Source organism: Podarcis filfolensis (genome assembly GCF_964270895.1).
Source record: "Podarcis filfolensis genome assembly, chromosome: 4".
NCBI lineage: Eukaryota > Metazoa > Chordata > Lepidosauria > Squamata > Lacertidae > Podarcis > Podarcis filfolensis.
In genome coordinates this window covers 36123488-36139016 of record NC_139607.1, presented here as the reverse complement: position 1 = coordinate 36139016, position 15529 = coordinate 36123488, and the positions used below count along the sequence as shown (strand labels likewise).

General features: G+C 44.6%; 1 protein-coding gene across 4 annotated transcripts in view; it reads left to right on the top strand.

The window, feature by feature from the left end:
* Nucleotides 1-14135: 14135 nt before the first annotated feature.
* Nucleotides 14136-15529, top strand: part of NLGN4X (neuroligin 4 X-linked) — a 154979-nt gene continuing 153585 nt past the window's right edge. For 2 of the 4 annotated variants that reach the window (XM_083612127.1, XM_083612124.1), the window contains exon 1: nt 14136-14876. The gene's annotated coding sequence lies outside the window, so the exon portion shown is untranslated. The remainder of the gene's footprint in view (nt 14877-15529) is intronic. The other 2 variants (XM_083612125.1, XM_083612126.1) reach the window with 2 other exon arrangements.

The following is a 15529-nucleotide window of genomic DNA, read 5'->3' as shown; positions in this document are numbered from 1 at the left end:
CCATTATGCAGACACTTTAATGGATGTGATAAAAGAGAAGTTTCCTGAATACAGGCCGAAGGAGTGTTTGTAAATCTGAACATTCTAAAACGTTTCTCTGTGTCTGTAGCCATTGAAATGCCTTTAACTTCAGATAAAATGGGAAAGAATAGATTTGAATCCTTTCAGTGTGGTTCCTATTGAAACCAGACAGGCACTTACAATTTTGATATTTTGCTACCACTTGAAAACATTCCTGTTACGCCAAGTGTTTTCAGATAATTAATTTGTTTCAGTGCGGATCATTTGTTCTGTATTTTACAAATTTATAATTTTGTGATGCCTTAATTATTTTATTGTACACTATCGGGATATTTATGATTTATAAAAAGCCAACTCATGGAAAGTAAATAAATCTGCTATATATATGGTTTTAACAATGTGTCCATATGTGTTTGTAGCAGAGGTGGGGGGTTTGTAGGGTTTTGTTTTTGTTGTTCTGGTTTTTATTATATATTTTGTGTTTTTATCTTGTATTTTTATTCCATGCACAGCCCTAAGATTTATGGGTGAAGGGCTGTATACAAATTTAATAATAATAATTGCAGTGTCCAGCACTTCCCCTTCCACATTTCCTTCTCCAGAACAGAAAAGCCTGAGTGAGAGTGCTAATTTTGAGATAACACAAGCACCTTCTCCCCAGCTTTGGAGCTGCAGAGGCAGTAGTGATCACTGCATTACTTCTGGGTCAATCTCTGCCCACACTGCACTTTTGATATCAAAATGGATACACTACGACCTTTGATATTGATTTAAGTGTTCTGATAGTCACATATATTCCAATCCCACACCATTTGCGTATCGAGGTCCCCAAGACACCCCCAAAGAAAAACACAATTGACACTTAATTTTTGTTTAAGGTTTTTGGCATAATTTTGGCCACAACTTTATTCAAATTACAGCAATGTGAGTGGTTGCTTAGGCATTGGTAGCACTAACTTACCCCGCACGGGGACAGCTCTGACATTCTCACCCCCCACGAAGTCAGCAAGGGTAAGTCACCTGGGGAGTGAGATGGGACTGGGAACCATGCCTCACTTCTCCCCAGAATGCTCCCAGGGGCTTGCGTGGCCCTAGCCCCTTGCCAGGGGGTTTCGGACAAAAGCGTGGGGAGCCCCTGGGTTCCTTTAACTGAAAACCCTTGAAGCAGCAGTAGCATTTTGGAGGGGCAGGCACAGCCAAATCCACCAACCAATTCCCAGACCAATGCCTAACCACAACCTTACAAGTTGTGACGATTTGCTACTCAGTAGGCAAAAACCAAATGGCACACACTAATCAGCCAAATGGACAAAATTCCTACTGGGCCCCTGCCCCAAAGCAGACGACCCCATGACAGGCATAGCAAGGTCAAGCAAACAGCCTAACATTAGGGAAGGGAGGGCGGGTGATCCAAAGCATGCAGCGAAAAGAGGAAGTTCGTCGCTGCGTGCATTGTATTTAACAAATAGGGCTGTCAATCAACAAATGGCAACATCTAGATTTCCCCAGTAACAGCCCGCCCCTGCTTAAAGGATGGCCAAACCATTTGCCTAGCAACAGTAAGGTGTCTTGTCAGCCCCAACCGCAACTCGTGCTCTCCATGAGGGACAACACGCTTTTGTGCTTTAAAAGTCAGGTTCAGTTGCCTGTAAAGGGCCCAGACACAATTTCATGACCAGTATAGATGGCATAGGGTTGGGCCAATATGTTTACCCCTCATCAGCAGTCTGAAGCAGATGAAGTTCCAAAGCAGTTTCCAAAACCAGTCCAGTATTGACAGAAATGTGCTAATTCTGTCTGGAATTCAAAAGCATGAATTCCTTTGGTTGTGTTAGTCTTCTCCAGAGAGAGAGAGATGCACTTGGCAGGCTAAGGTGGCAAAAAGCATGACAAGCCACCAGCAGATCATATAATTGCATCTCCCTCTGCCCAGGATGGCATCAGAATATTTTTTTTTTAATCAAAAAGCAGAGCACCCTTAGAGCACTGGGCACAGCTATGGCATCTTTATGTAATTTATATTGAGTTTTGTTGAGATGTAAACCTCTTACGAGATTCTTGAAATATAAAGCAGCATATAAGTTCATTAATAAATAAATATTGCAAAAAAGAGGAAAAGAATAGAGGGATTCATTCTGTTGTCTCCTAAATTTGGGCAACAAGGATTCTAGAAAATCTAAATGGCTTGGCTGCTAGCTCACTACATACTGTTAATATTAATATTAATATTAATATTATTAAACTTCTTTTAAAACCTGCCTCTTTCCTTGTTCTGAAATGTATTGTTTTGGATACGAAGCATAATACCCTCTTTTTCTTTTTTTAATGTCGTAAAAATCAAAACAGCTAGCAACCCTGAGGAAAGTCTGCTTCACCTAGGATTGAATAAATTTGTTGATTATAAATGAGAATGTATCAATAAATAATCCTGCCTGAAACATTGTGCCTCCTGCTTTTCAACTGTATTTGGGTAAGTTATCTCAGAAACGCAGCAGGTGCAGAGAGACTTTCTCATTTCTAGCGCTGTCATCACAAGCAGCAAATTTTATAGTTTTTGACGATTGACAAATGATGTTTTTTTATGGGATTGACACTAAATAAGAATTTAATTTAGTGGGGCTGCCTTGTTGACTAGTGCACAGAGAGCCCAGCTCAAGGCCTGAGCTTATTTAGGACATTGTAACAGAGAGAGAGAGAGATGTTCTAGTTTTTAAATTTACTTTTAAATGTATGTATTGTTTTCCCACATGGGCATAGTGAATATTACTGCATAGTACAGATTGGGACACGGGTGGCGCTGTGGGTTCAACCACAGAGCCTAGGGCTTGCCAATAAGAACGTTGGCAGTTCGAATCCCCATGACGGGGTGAGCTCCCGTTGCTCAGTCCCTGCTCCTGCCAACCTAGCAGTTTGAAAGCACGTCAAAGTGCAAGTAGATAAATAGGTACTGCTCCGGCAGGAAAGTAAACAGCATTTCCGTGTGCTGCTCTGGTTCACCAGAAGCGGCTTAGTCATGCTGGCCACATGACCTGGAAGCTGTACGCCTTGGCCAATAAAACGAGATGAGCGCCACAACCCCAGAGTCATCCACAACTGGACCTAACGGTCAAGGGTCCCTTTAACTTTATAGATTGAATGGCTATAGGGCAGAGCTGGAGGGCTCCACAGAGAGAGTCCCTCAAGTAACTATGTCTACCCACAATTCTCGTCTAACTGTTCCACTTTGCTCATGGTTCCCCACTTCTTGCAGTTCGACAGTAACAAAAGAGTGAAAGGAGATTAAATGTGGTGGAATGTGGGACAGAGTTAGAGTGAGTGGCAGGTGGAGAGTGTTGAGAATGACATCCGCTGGGAGAATGAGAGGGAATGAGGTGGAAGAGACAATGGTTGCACAGAAGAAAAGTTAACTGTTTAGGAGGTTAGGATATTGCCTCTCGGTCATGTTGATTTTTGCGTAGCCAAAGGACAGGACAAAGTTGGAATGAGCAACTGTTCAGTATGTCCTGAGGTACTGTATTTTTTGCTCTATAAGACTCACTTTTTCCCTCCTAAAAAGTAAGGGGAAATGTGTGTGCATCTTATGGAGCGAATGCAGGCTGCGCAGCTATCCCAGAAGCCAGAGCAGCAAGAGGGATTGCTGCTTTCACTGCGCAGCAATCCCTCTTGCTGTTCTGGCTTCTGAGATTCAGAATATTTTTTTTCTTGTTTTCCTCCTTCAAAAACTAGGTGCGTCTTGTGGTCTGGTGCGTCTTATAGAACGAAAAATACGGTAACTTAGGGATGCATTCCTGAGTCCCTCCTGTACAAGCACCCACCACTGGCGGAGGAAGAGGTCTGCGGGGGGGAGTGTACTGCCCCCAGCAGTGCGATACTGGCAGGGTGCCATCACGGCTGCCCCACCCCCAGGACACGCACTAGACCCTGCCTGCTCTCCGCCCCCCGGTGCTGGAGCATGAAGCTCCGCCACTGGCACCCACAAGCCGCAAGTTGCAAAACTAGTGTGGGAGACCCAACTGTATATCATCTGAAAACAGAGAAGAATGAAGCAATGGTTCTGCAATGGTTCAATACAATGGTATCAATGCAAAGAGGAAACAAGGCCACTGATTTGGAAGGAGGATTTATCAAATATAAGAGTTTTCTAAGGCATCATAATCCTAATACCTGCAGATGATTTTGGCTTTTAATTTGTTCTTATTGCCACAGCTCTCACAGAGTTCATGTTGAAAGACTTTCAATAAAAACTAAACAACTTAAACAAACATATCCTCAGCCTAAATGAAGGTTAAAGCCCTGTAAGAAATTTGTGGTTCGAGGACCCGATCCCCGCTTTGTGGAATGAAGACACACAGACACAGAATATAAGGTTAATGGGCAAGAAAAGGGCACAACTTTATTTATTACAGCAAGTGAAAAGGTATTGGCTTAGGCATTGGACCACGACAGAATGACTCCACCCACTCTGAGAGGGGGTGAGCCCAAAGGGGGTTTATTCACCAGAAGGTGGAGCCTGTTGATGCTAATACAACTATAGGCTCTCCCCTGATGTCACAGAGGGTCGTGCCATGGCCCCCCGCCACACAGGCATCGGACAGGATCCACGACCGCCGGATTCCTTTAACGGAATACCCAAAATTGAAGGGGTAGGCAATGGCCATACCTAGCCCTTCCACACACCAAGAACACATTCCAATGCCTAACCTACCCGCCAATACCAAGAAAGTTGTGACGATTGCTACGAGGTAGGCGAAAAAACCACAAGGCCTAATGCCAGATGGAAAAATTCCTACCAGGCCCCCTGGAAAACCTGGGTGACCAACCTAAGGTCCATAGCAAGGCCAAGAGAAAAAATTAAGCCCTAAGCTCTAAGGGAGTGGAGGGTAGGTGACTCACGTCGGGAAGGCGGAAAATGAGGCAGAAGGGCTGGCGCAGCAGTAACTTAAACTGCAATCTACGCCCCCTCCTAGCCGCCCGGTTGGGCGCTTACCTGTGGGCGTGATGCGCCAGCCAGGTGAGCAGGGGCAGGGGGCATAACCCCCCCTGCATGACGCAGAGATCGCGTCCCGCCCACAACACCTCCCCTCTTGTAGGAGGAGAGGCTTTACAATTAGTGAAATGTTTTCCAAAGTGACCACATTTTAACAGTCATAATGTAAGTCCACCTGAGCCTACATGGATAATAATAATAATAATAATAATAATAATAATAATAATAATAATAATAATATTATTTGTACCCTGCCCACCTGACCGGGTTGACAAAACAGTTCATTGGTATTTGTCCTGGTAGGAAAAGGTGCAAAAGCTACACTCAGCCTTGTAACATATTCGAAGTAAGATCCTCTTTAATAGCTGAGGAGATAAATGGAACACATTTTATCACTGGATTCCGTACTCTCTATAAAATTGCCAATAAACATCCCCTCTCAGACTGAAGGTTTCGATAAAAGTGGTAGTGGGTTATTCTCAAGCTGATGTTAATATTTCCCTTCTCAATTGGGTATTGGCTGTTAGGGAAGAGATAGTAGAAGATTTCCAGTGCTCTCCACTGCTGTCACTCTTCTTTGCCCCAAACCAAGTGATATTTGAGCATTTTTCTGTATCAATATCTTTTTAACACCTTCACACCTTGTGTCTGCTGTCCTTAGCATTCACATCATGGGATATATGTATATATTTAAAATGTTTGCAAATATTGAGCATTTGTGCCTGTTTAAAGATAAAGGCATTATGCACAGTCAGTACTGTCTGCCTTGGAAATAATCTATCTCCAATATAAGAGAGAAACGATGTAGGAATGTGTGATTAGCCTCTGATTATTTCAGTCTTCAGCAGCAGTGTGTGTTGTTGGCATCCATCTGTCTCAAGAGACAATGGAGTGTGCCTTTGGGGGTGAAATTAAGCAGCTGGAGAATCACAGTGCCGGTTGTGGCTGTAGGGACCGGTAACTCGTAACTGCTGCCTCCCACATTTTTGCTGCCTTATTAGCAATGGAGTCTGGGCAGTGTGGATGGAGGTCCTGGGCTGCCCAGATAACAAGACCTCCCTCTCGTCCACACTGATGTGGTCCAAAGGGAAGCAGAACAATACATTTGGCACCAGTTTGGCTACAGAAATTGATGGAATTTGACCTACAAGAACTGGTCCAATGGTAAAGAACTTTACATTTTACATGATGTATTTGTTTTCATATTTTAATATACTATTCTGCCTTAGGAGAAAGGTGGTATATAAATGCAAAAAATATATGTTTTAAAAGGATGACAGAACATCATTTTGAAGCCTATTTACCATTGCCAAGGTTGCCTCCACATTGTAAGCTGTTTTGTCTCTAATTGCAATTACTTGGATGGAAGGGAGGGTGAGATCTGGCTCATCTGTGGATACAGCTGTAGTTATCTGGCAATTATTTCTGCAACCATGATAGCACCTTTTGAAGATGGCATGTTCAGAAGAATTGTCTCTAGGTCACTTGCGCTGTATCTAGGGCTGTGCCAAGTCATACATATCCTCCATATTGTTTGCTATTACTCAAGAGATAATGTGGCTAAATTTTTGACCATGTGAGTGACTTGTGGTGGGAAATCATATGACCCATGTGAATTTCCAGATCCATTTGGCATCAGATATTGAAATGTCATTATCTTCTTTATTTAACCAGAAATTCAGAAACTATTTCTGCCTAAGCTGACAACTACTTCTGGCTAGCCTTCTCTGCCTTAAAAGTAGAAAGGAATGAAGCTTTTTCTGTCAATAAAATTATTAGGAAAAGCTTCAGTATATGACATTCTCCCTCTCATTCAGTTCTTAAAGCCCAGATTTCTGAAAGACTCCTTTAATCAACGCTAGCAAGAGGAACAAAGACTTCTGATTTCAAGAATCGTTAGTGAAGTGGGTATTGACATTTCAGTATTTTGATGGGAAATGTATCCATACTCCACCTTTGCTTTGCTATTTCATATGCTTTGATTTGCTTTTGCAGTCCTGCCTGTTATTGTTTCCTCCCAAACTAAAAAGCATGAAGGTTTTTTGAAAAGGTCTTCCTGCTTCCCAAAGAAACCAGCTTCTTCAAGGTTTGCTTTTCCTTTCTTCCAGAATATGGCTTCCACTGTGTTTCAGGCCAGGTGTTGGATTAATAAACAGCAGCGCTGATGTCAAAGAGCAAACAAAATGAGTGACTTCAACCAAGGCTCAATGGAAGTGGAGTAGTTGAGATAGAGACTTGCTTCTCTCTGTCCTTCCTAATGTCAGGAAGCCTGATGCAGGAGCAGTCTCACAACGGAAATCAAATGGAAGAGGAAGTCCAAAGTGTCCATAACAGTATCCCCCACTCCTCCATGAATTTATTTCACATGACTTCCTGCTCCTATAACTTCCTAATTTCAAGTGTTGCCAAGACCAGCATGAGATAAAGGCTAATGAGGTGCTATTTCTGAAACATTTTGGGTGTAGTTTTATAACAGATTTTTTTTTTAAAAAAAAAAAACTTCTATCAGCACCTAAGAAAAATACATATCAAAGCTTAATGAATAAAATTAAAATAAATAAATAAATAAATAAATAAATAAATAAATAAATAAAATATCCACCTAACAATAGCCTAAATGTAGAAAACTAGATATGGAACAACTGATTGGTTCAAAATTGGGAAAGGAGTATGACAAGGCTGTATATTGTCTCCCTGCTTTTTTAACTTATATGCAGAATTCATCATGCGAAAGGCTGGGCTGGATGAATCCCAAGCCAGAATTAAGATCGCCGGAAGAAATATCAACAACCTCAGATATACAGATGACACAACCTTGATGGCAGAAAGTGAGGAGGAATTAAAGAAGCTTTTAATGAGTGTGAAAGAGGAGAGCGCAAAATATGGTCTGAAGCTCAACATCAAAAAACGAAGATCATGGCCACTGGGCCCATAACCTCCTGGCAAATAGAAGGGGAAGAAATGGAGGCAGTGAGAGATTTTACTTTCTTGGGCTCCATGATCACTGCAGATGGTGACAGCAGTCACGAAATTAAAAGACGCCTGCTCCTTGGGAGGAAGGCAATGGCAAACCTAGACAGCATCTTAAAAAGCAGAGACATCATCTTGCCAACAAAGGTCTGTATAGTTAAAGCTATGGTTTTCCCAGTAGTGATGTATGGAAGTGAGAGTTGGACCATAAAAAAGGCTGATCGCTGAAAAATTGATTCTTTTGAATTATGGTGCTGGAGGAGACTCTTGAGAGTCCCATGGACTGCAAGAAGATCAAACCTCTCCATTCTTAAGCAAATCAGCCCTGAGTGCTCACTGGAAGGACAGATCGTGAAGCTGAGGCTCCAATACTTTGGCCACCTCATGAGAAGAGAAGATTCCCTGGATGTTGGGAAAGATTGAGGGCACAAGGAGAAGAGGACGACAGAGGACGAGATGGTTGGACAGTGTTCTCGAAGCTACAAATATGAGTCTGACCAAACTGTGGGAGGCAGTGGAAGACAGGAGTGCCTGGCGTGCTCTGGTCCATGGGGTCACGAAGAGTCAGACATGACTAAACGACTAAACAAAAACAGAAAACTAGACCACAGCACCATTTCTATATCTAAGTGTACCATCAGTAACTGAAGGCTGCAGTAAAAAAAAAATGGGTATCTTAACACTCATATGGAATTAGGTTGACATAATGAAGTATTGCTGTACTGTCATGGAAATCTTCCCTCTGGTATTCCTACAAGTCACCAGAGACCAACCTTCCAAACTGCTTCTCACTTCTTGCTCAGCGCTGCAGACAGGTTCTCCCTTTTTTCTTTTCAACCTAAGCCAAATGATTCAGCTATCCCCAGCAAGCCTTTGGGCACCAAGGCACTCCACCTGCCTGCCTCTCAGGTCTTCCTTCCATGGTAGAGCATCCGTCTTGCATGCAGAAGGTGCCAGCTTCAACCCCTGGCATTTCCAGGTAGGGTTGTTATATGTCAGGGACTGTGCTGAGGAAGACTGCACTGAAGAGGAATGTTGGGAGCTGCCCCCTCCCCCGACCCTGAATCTTCCCAGGAGCAGGAGAACAGTATAGATTTAGAACAGTGGTTTGCAAAGGGACATAGTTCAGAAGGCAAAAGCTGGGAAATACTGGATGGGGAACAGCTAGCAGAAGAAACACTGGAAGAGATTCACAGTCTCTAGACAGCATTCCCCCCTCCCATCCCCAAGGGCACGGAGAGCTCAGAGAGCATTAGAACAGAAAGCGCAAAGTGTACAAGATCAGTTTACAAGATGTAGAAGTGATGTAGATTAATAGGGATGGAGGGGGGTGAGCCTTAATTGGAAGCACCGCCATTCTAGCAAGACGCTTTCTTTTGTCTCTCACTGTGTTTATTAAAGAAACTACAGTGGTACCTGAGGGACGCGGGTGGCGCTGTGGGTTAAACCACAGAGCCTAGGACTTGCTGATCAGAAGGTCGGCAGTTCGAATCCCCGCAACAGGGTGAGCTACCGTTGCTCGGTCCCTGCTCCTGCCAACCTAGCAGTTCAGAAGCACATCAAAGTGCAAGTAGATAAATACGTACTACTCTGGCAGGAAGGTAAACGGCGTTTCCGTGTGCTGCTCTGGTTCGCCAGAAGTGGCTTAGTCATGCTGGCCACATGACCTGGAAGCTGTACGCCGGCTCCCTTGGCCAATAAAGCGAGATGAGGGCTGCAACCCCAGAGTCGGCCACGACTGGAGCTAATGGTCAGGGGTCCCTTTACCTTTACCTTACAGTGGTACCTTGGGTTACAAACACCTTGGGTTACATACACCTCAGGTTACAGACTCCACTAACTCGGAAGTAGTACCTCAGGTTAAGAACTTTACCTCAGGGTGTGAACAGAAATCGTGCAGCGGTGGCAGCGGGAGGCCCCATTAGCTAAAGTGGTACCTCAGGTTAAGAACGATTTCAGGTTAAGAACGGACCTCTGGAATGAATTAAGTTCATAACCAGAGGTACCACAGTAACTGGTAAGACTTTCCTTTCATTTAATCTGCTTATTTACTGCCACGGGGGAGGAAGCCGATTCCCTGAAGCCTGACATCATCATCATCATCATTATACCCCACCCATCTGACTGGGTTGCCCCAGCCACTCTGGGTGGTTTCCAGCATAACATAACAAAACATCAAACATTAAAAACTTCCCTATGGAAGGCTGCCTTCAGATGTCTTCTAAAAGTTGTATAGTTATTTATCTCCTTGACATCTGATGGGAGGGAGTTCCACAGGATGGGTGCCACTACTGAGAAGGCCCTCTGCCTGGTTCCCTGTAAACGTTGGTGAGCCACTCCCAATGAGTGTAGACAGTGCTGAACTAGGTGAACTGATGGTTCAGGCTCTGTGTAAGACAGCTCCCTGTATCCTGTGTTATTGGCTTCTCCTTCTCAACTCAGCAAGCACCAAGCACCAACAACCTGAACTCTAATTCCAGCACCCCTCTCTGCTGTCCAGACTTATCATGCCTACACTTTTATTGGCCCCTGTAGTCCAGCTGCAGCCAATCACACTGTCTAACTGAAAATTCCAAACCTGCACCCACCAGTAGAAATATGCATATCTTTTTACCTTTCTTTTGCATGTTGAGAATTCTAACACCAACCCTGTCAGTTAAGGCCCCAAGTGACAGTCAAACTAACTTTCACCAGACCAGACAGGAAACTTCCCACATCAAACACATTACTATGTACGTTGCAATACAAATGTCAGAATGCATTACACGATACCCATTAAACCTTAATTCAAATAAACAGGTTTTCTTCACAATGTCATTTGTACATTTAACTCTGGAAAGTTATAGATGCCACATATCAGAGAGAAACCAGTGTCTACAAAACTGGATCAGAAAGTCATGGGTTCAAACATTGCCTCTGCCATGACCTCATTATGTGACCTTAGGCAAGGTACCCTTCCCCATTCTCAGTTCCCCTGTCTGCAATATGGAGATACAGTCATACCTCATGTTATGCATGCTTCAGGTTATGTGTTTTTGGGCTGCGGACCGCGGGGAACCCAGAAGTACCGGAATGGGTTACTTCCAGGTTTCGCCACTCGTGCATGCACAGAAGCACCAAATCGCACCAGTGCCTGTGCACACACGGCACTTCAGGATGCGAATGCTGTGGGTTGCGGACATGCCTCCATCACAGATTATGTCCTCAACCCAAGGTTCCACTGTAATAATACTGACTTGCTGTATTGGGTTGTTGCTGTTGCCAAACGCTTTTATAAACTGTTTCACGGCATAAGGCCTTTGAAGTGGTGTACAAGATAAAAAGAGAATGAAACACAAAGTCTAAAAAATAACAAAACCATCCCTACAGACTCCCCAAACCACAAAACAATGTCCTCAGATATGAAACAGATATTCCATAAGTGACTGGGTTACAGCGTGGAACGTGACTGCTGCAACACTGGTAAGAGAACGCCTGAAGTCTTGTACCCATGTGGCTTGCTCTGAGGTTCTGGCTGCAACCTCTCAAGCAGCCTGGTTGCTAACCATGATGTCACAGCAAACAACAAATGTGGGAGATTTTGCTGATTTTCTTCTCTCCGTGGGAGCTACGATGCTGCTAACAGTATGTAGGAGGAGGTTTGGTTGGAGGAGGAAGCGAAAAGGCTTCAGGGCTTCAAGTGCCAAAGAACAGGCCTAAGCAAAGGTGATGTGGTGCAAGAGTTGGGGAGAGGAGTGAGGATGTCATATGCCAGAGACCAGAGTAGTTGACAGACCTTCCTGTGAATGAGGTGATAATGAGGCTTTCAAGATTTATTGTTGTTTGTGATAGATTAGCATAGAGGAAGTCAAAGAATGAGGAATATAAGCAGAGGATTGAGGCTGAAGATTCTTTCCTTGGATGGAGTCCCTACTTCATTAGCAGTTTAAATGTTAACACTCTTTCCTGGATTGTTTGCATTTCTAATTAAGGGCACCTCAGCTGGCTGATGATTTTGTGTTAAACATCTATGTGTTGAACTTATGCAATCAAAAGTAAGCACCCCAAGTTCAACAGTTTATTTGTTTAATTCCATGGATTTATGCATAGGATTGCAGTTATGCAACATGGCTGATCAGCGATGTGAACCCAGATCTCCTTAGCCAAGTTCTAACATCTTACCACTGCACCCTCCTTTGCCAGATCCCTATTCTATGCCTGTCAGCTGACACCATCTATTGCAGCTGTTCTTTGGGAGTATCTCTCTATACTATATTTGCACTAGTCTGTCATCACACTATTTTCATTGGCTTTTAAAGGTAAAGGTGGCGATGAAGAAGGATGGTGCAGGAAGGAAAAGGAAAGGACTCTTAAGAGAAAGCCTTGGTGGAGGGAAGAAGGGTCCTTCTCTGTGTGGCAGTTTTAGTCCTCTGATAAGTAGAACAGAAAGGAGAAATTATGGAAAGGACAGATGGTAGTGGATGGGTTTAAAGGAGACATTTGCAGTGTTGTGGAGGAGCAATAGGGGGCATTGTTAAAAAGAAATGGGTTATGTCAGGGTCCTTCCCTTCTCGATGTACTCAAACTTCTTGATATTTCATTCTTCTGCTGCCCCACATGAGAGACATAAAGAATGTGGAACCATCAAATATTCCATAATAGTTTCACACAATGTCTTTCATTCCTGGAACCATAGGTGGTCTTCAACATGAAGTTCCAAATTCAGTGTACAGTGGTACCTCGGGTTACATACGCTTCAGGTTACAGACTCTGCTGACCCATAAATAGTACGTTGAGTTAAGAACTTTCCTTCAGGATGAGAACAGAAATCGTGCTCCGGCGGCGCGGCAACAGCAGGAGGTCCCATTAGCTAAAGTGGTGTTTCAGGTTAAGAACAGTTTCAGGACCTCCAGAACAAATTTAGTACTTAACCCAGTACTTAACACTGTAGTTATTTAGAGCAGCTATCTCATTGATGAGCAACATCCATTAACTGAACTTGCTCTTGAACACATAGTACCATATGTCATCATGGTGTGTACATGCAAAGGGGGCTGCAAAAGAGGGAGGCATGGAAATGGGGATGAAGATAAAAGTGGGGGTGCAAAAGGGGCTGCAAAACATGAGGGGATGGTGGCTTCGCAATTGGGCAGAAGGTGAAAGTGTTGTTTAGAAGTTGCAATATGTGGGAGGACAAAGAGGATGTTATCGTGGGGGTCATGGATGAGCATGAGAGGGTTTCAGAAAAGTAAGGGGAGATATAGGTTGAAGGTGAAACTTGGGGTTGCAAAACAGAAGATAAAAGTGGCTTCAAAAGTAGGGTTGGGAAGATGGAAAGGGGGTTTAGAAGTTGCATGGTGTGGGAAAGGGTAAATTTGAGAAGGTCAGTGGGGGAGAAGGGATTGCTATGTGTAGCAAGAAGGTTGCAGAGCTCCCTTAGTATGCGTATGTACATACAGCATCCTGAACCCTTGGATTCTCCTTGGGGATGGAGCTAGATAGCTGTCATGATGAGTAGACATATCAGGATTTGGCACAAATGAGTGGTCTTAAATCCATCTACTCAGAATAACACTCCCACCTGTGGTTTGATGGTCTATTGAAGTAAAATGGGTTCAAATAACCCTGATCCCAGTCCTTATTGCGACCTATCATAACCCGAGTCTTAGTTTTGATACATTATTTTTATCAATAGCATTTATATCCCACCTTTTACCTGAAGAACTCAAGGTGGCACACATGGTTCTCCCCCGATTTAATCTCTACAACAACCCTGTGAAATAGGTTGGTTTGATATTCAAATTCAAACCAAATGTGGAGCCATTATATTGTACTAGAAAAGGCACCTGCAACTTGTATGAGAAGTGTGTGTGGGTGTGATACTCATTTGTCCATCACAGCATTTCTCAGTCATCCTATCAGGTGCAGCAATTTCCTATGATTTGTTACTATCGGAACAAGTTTGCAGGCTTTCACTGCTGGTAGTGGAAACACCATTTCAGCAGGCATGGTGGCACGAAAGGGTTAAGAGCGTGCCCTGAGTAAAAGAGAAGCTAGACCAAAAAGAAGGCAGGGACTCAAGAGAGGAGGAGGAGGAGGAGGAGGAGGAGTCTTTCCTACTAGATACCCCCACTTTTTTCTTTTCTTTTTTTATTCCTACATGTGTAAAATGCCCACCTGTTCAACCACTACAGCCACCCTTGATCCTTCTGTTCCAGCTGGTTTGCACTAGGCTTCGATGCTCTTTGCATGCGGTTGTAGATGTAGGTATGCTTCCCGTAGCGATGGGGCCGGCTGCGGAGATCTATTGGCTGCCGGCTTTGTAAATTCCATTCAGTTTGGTCCAATCGCGGAAGGAGACAGCCTGGCACAGCCTGGACCGCTCGCTCGCTCTTCAATCTCGCTCTGCCTCGCCGATCATTCTCGCTCTCCCTCTCGCTGTCGCTTGTCTCCCTGCAATAGGCAAGCGGAGCTCCCACTCCCAGACCCAACGCGCCTTCTTCTTCTTCCGCTGCTGCCGCCGCCGCCGCCGCCGCCGATTGCAATGCATTTGCCGCTTGAATGTAGGTCATTTACAACAGAAAGCGCCGGGTTCTTTCAAACCTAGTGCTGTTGTGTTGCTGCCGGTTTGGGGTTGTTGGTTGGTTTGTTTGTTTGGTCGCTCTCCACCACCAAGATTTTCTGCTTTTTTTTTTGCGAGGGGCTGTTGCATTCCTCTGGACTAAAGGGGGAAAAAACCAACCCAAAACAAAACCGTGTTGGATTTCACACGCACACCACGCGAGCTAGTGGGTGGGGGGAGGAAAAGAAGCTGGACCCCGGCGAAGCCTGCTGCGTGCTGCGATTCTGCTGGAAGTCGCCTGGGAAGACACAGGCTGCCAAGGACCCCTAAAACACAGAGGCAGCTTCCTCCGCCGAGGTAGGTACAAGCCAGAGCTCTGTCCTTTTTGCCTTTTCCTTCCCAAACTCCCCCCCCCCTCTTCGTTTGCAGCTGGTACTCCAGAGGGGGGACTGGTTTGCTGCAGTCGTCTCTGCACTGTTTTCGGGGGGGGGAGCATTGCCACCCTCTTATTGGGAAAAAGAGAATACTTCCCGTTTCTCAGCACTGGAGATGATTTCCATGTCTCATGTATGTAATGCATCTCTAGATCTCTTTGCCCAGGCACCCTCCTATGTCCCTGGACCACCGCTCTTAAGTGATGGGGGGCACTTTGCTGCAGTCAGCTCTTTAGGAAGGCTCCGGGGCTCCGTGTGAGATGTTTACAAAGTAGCTCTGCCTTTACAGGCAAATAAACAGAAGAGTGTGGCGGAGAGGGAACGGGGGGGGGGGCGGCTCATATCTGCAGTACACAGAGAGAGATAGAGAGAGCATTGCTACAGTTTCAGCAGACGGGGGAAGGCATAGCTTGGGAAAGGAAACAGCACCCCGGTGCCCTGTTCTTTGTAACGGGGGTGGGTGTTGAGAGAGGCACGCTAAGCTTTGATTTAACCTCCTCCCCCCCCATCTCTTTTCCCAAGAAGGAACGATTTTGGAGGCTCTCTGGAGGCATTAAGCAAGTCCTTTTCTTTTTC